The sequence below is a fragment of the Adelges cooleyi genome, unplaced genomic scaffold, assembly GCF_023614345.1.
Source record: "Adelges cooleyi isolate 19-005CV unplaced genomic scaffold, UGA_ACOO_1.1 ACOO_flye_CR_arks_rails_tigmint_CR_PRNA_123, whole genome shotgun sequence".
Lineage (NCBI taxonomy): Eukaryota > Metazoa > Arthropoda > Insecta > Hemiptera > Adelgidae > Adelges > Adelges cooleyi.
In genome coordinates, this window is record NW_026095777.1 from 171,908 (window position 1) to 175,236 (window position 3,329).

At 28.6% G+C, this 3,329-nt stretch overlaps 1 long non-coding RNA gene across 1 annotated transcript; it reads left to right on the plus strand.

Annotated features, from left to right (window-relative positions):
- The first annotated feature begins 668 nt into the window (after window positions 1-668).
- On the plus strand, window positions 669-1,972 carry LOC126847862 (uncharacterized). The gene is made up of 4 exons (XR_007687143.1): window positions 669-980; window positions 1,064-1,205; window positions 1,365-1,635; window positions 1,700-1,972. It is a non-coding gene; the product is annotated as an uncharacterized LOC126847862 (long non-coding RNA).
- Window positions 1,973-3,329: the final 1,357 nt, after the last annotated feature.

Here is a 3,329-nt window from a genome sequence, read left to right on the forward strand (position 1 = left end):
CTTTGAGTTTGATGATGTTGTCGAGTTTATTGCACGTGATGATTTAGTAATTGATTCTGAGGAAAAGGTATAATTATTGTAACTGAAAAGGGAATAAAAAAATTACTTATTTGAATGTTGGTCCTATTACAATTATTTAATATTAAGTTAAGATTTTTTTTTTTTATAGATATTTGATTTTATCGTTGATTGGATACGATATAACACAGATGAACGTAATGGCTTTTTACCGAATTTTATGAAATATTTACGTTTACCTTCAATTTCAAAAAAAGGACTACAAAGGATTTATAATCATCCATTAGTGGGAAATAATACTAATGGTACGTATATACTGTTGATATTTCAATCGAGGGTGCATTCAATCTAAATTGTTGCCCTTTACTTGTCCATACAATAGCGCCTATAGGTGATATATATTATTGAGGTGTCTTTTAAATAAACATTATTATTGTTATGCTTATTAGTTATGAGAGGAATATTAGACAATATCACCAAAACTTACATCAAATCAAAACCACCAGTTACTCTTGGAAGATGTACTCAAATTGGATCATCAAATGTATGTAGATATTTTAAAACTAAATTTTTACATGGTACAGGTACAAAATGTACTAGATTTGTGCTTATATCACCTGACATTTGTATATATGTGTATTCAGATTATTTTTGCAATTAATGGTGATTTAACCAGTGGCGGTTCCTCTGTGAAGTATATGGATATTAGAAACGATAATGACTTAAGATGGAAATCAAGCGAGCATTTATTTTTTTTGCCTCCCCGTAAAGATAAAACGATGGTAGTCTCTGAAAATGGGATAATACTTGCCATTGGTGGTTTAAACGAGTCTGGTAGATTGACCAATCTTGTAGACGAGCTTGATCTTAAGTCAGAATCAAAACAATGGGTTTCTACAAGGCCATTGAACCGACCACGAAGAGCATTTGGTGTTTGTACTTACAAACAGTACATATATGTCGTAAGTATTAATTTGATTGTAGTTAACATAACAAATACACATTGTATACAAGAAAATATATATATTTTATTCGTATGATATAGGTGGGAGGCTGTGATTACTCAAATTGGAAAAGTTCGAATTCTGTAGAATACAAATTCAAAAGTATGGACCGAAATTACTGAACCAATGCCCACTGCTCGCTGCGAGTGTAGTGCTGCAGTATTTAATAATAAATTATATGTTGTAAGTAAACACAATTTAACCATAAATACCATGCCCAACTATTAGACAAGTTTCTACTCATATTTTATTAATTTGTATAAGAAAAAAATTGTAAAATATTCTTTTAACAAGCTATTATGGTTTGTAAGCATTTTAATCAAGTTTTATGGTTTTGTGTAGTTTGGTGGACGTAATGAACAAAGTATTTCTAAACGTGATTCTCTTGCAACTGTAGAATGCTATGATATTGAAAATAAACACTGGCAACAACTTAAACCAATGCCCAAGTGTAATTTGGGTATGAGTTTATCAAGAATAGATAACGTCATTTATCTCATTGGTGGTAGTGCTGATGAATCATGTGTACAACGAGTTATGTAGTTCGACTTACAAAATTTCAAATTTGATGAAATGCCTAACATGACCATGGATTTTAAATTGGGTTGCGCAAGTCTGTATTTATTTAATTAAGTATAAATTACATTTTTTTTATTAATAAACATTATAAAACTTAGGTGTTGGTATCTTGAAAAACGACTTATACGTGTTTGTGAATAATGGAGGAGAACTTCATTGTGAAAGATATGACAGAGAAAAAAATCAATGGCTATTGGTTGACACATCAGAAAACTTATTATACTCAATATATCAACCTATCATTACTTTTAATAATGTTACACTGAATTATTGTTATGGTATTCACCTATAATACTATGTTTTTGTATTAATACCATTTTGTGTACTCAATTTAGTCTTAAAAATATTAAATGACTTAAATTAATTAATTAAATTACTGTTTTAAAATGTACACAATTTGTTGTTGATGATTTATTTGTATTTGAATTCAAATCTGTTTTAAGATTCCTTATAGCATTAGTTGATCGATCGTTACTGCGGACGACATTTACGTTTAAACTGCTATGTCGGTCATGAGTTTGACAGAGATAGGAATAATCGGTACCCAATTAGCAATTAATATCAGTATCCACCATCAGATTATATTGTTATTATTATTTTGGAATTTTTTGTGGTTTCCGTTGTATAGGTAGTTGTGTTTATTAATGTAGATTCATTAGCCTGAGTTCCTGATATTATTATCGTCGGTAGCATAACATCTATACAATCCACTAAGCTTGGATGAAGATCTGCGAGGGATTTTTACTCTCAGACATACCTAATAATTTATTAACACTATAATATATTGGACTTTACTAACAAAGTTGTAAAGAACACTGCTATAAGTACGTTGTCGAATCCTTTCCGAATATAGTAGTATAAATACATTTTTTGATGTGACCCCCACTATTCTGGTTTATTGTATCTAATGTTAAGTTTTGTACTTTAACTTAACTTTACACACATGTACTTCTTAACAGTCCAAACAAATAATAATATATATCAATAAAAAGTGACTCTAACGGACACTAACTTTTACACCTACATTATATAATATATATTACTTCAAAATATTGTAAACAAAATTAATTGATACTAATATGATATCGTTTCTACTAATCCCTATAAAACCTTTTGGGTATTTCCATCCAATATTGCAATATTGTATTATATATATATCTAATATCGTTCTTATTGTGTTCAGTTATTGTATATTTAGTTTCTATCACGGAAACGTACTCATAACATATTCCATGTTGTGTCATTTATTTGTCTTGTGCTATTAAAACTATTTATTGAAATAAGAAAAAAAAATGTACTTTGATAATATTGTGACGTTTAGTGTACTTGTTCAAACGGTCACCTATTGTATACACCATTTCATGTAAAAAAATATGCATCCAAAAACCAAAACAACATCATTTAATTTGATTTTAAAACTTTATTAATTGCTTCCCACAAGCTATTCTTAATTAGTTTCATAATTTCATCACTAATATTAACACCGAAGAGTTTAGTTAAAAGCAATTTAAAAAAATACATTAAAATAGCTGTATTTTTAAAAACATTTAATTAGGTTGAAAATTAACATTCTTCAAATTTACAAGGTTTTAAAATCGTATCTATTGTTTTTGAGTCTATTGCTTTTTCTATAATGTCTACGTAGCTTGTTATTGATGTCTGGTGTTCTTTGCAGATATCTGTTATTAATTCATTAAACTCTCCTTGCGTTATCATAACTGAAACAAA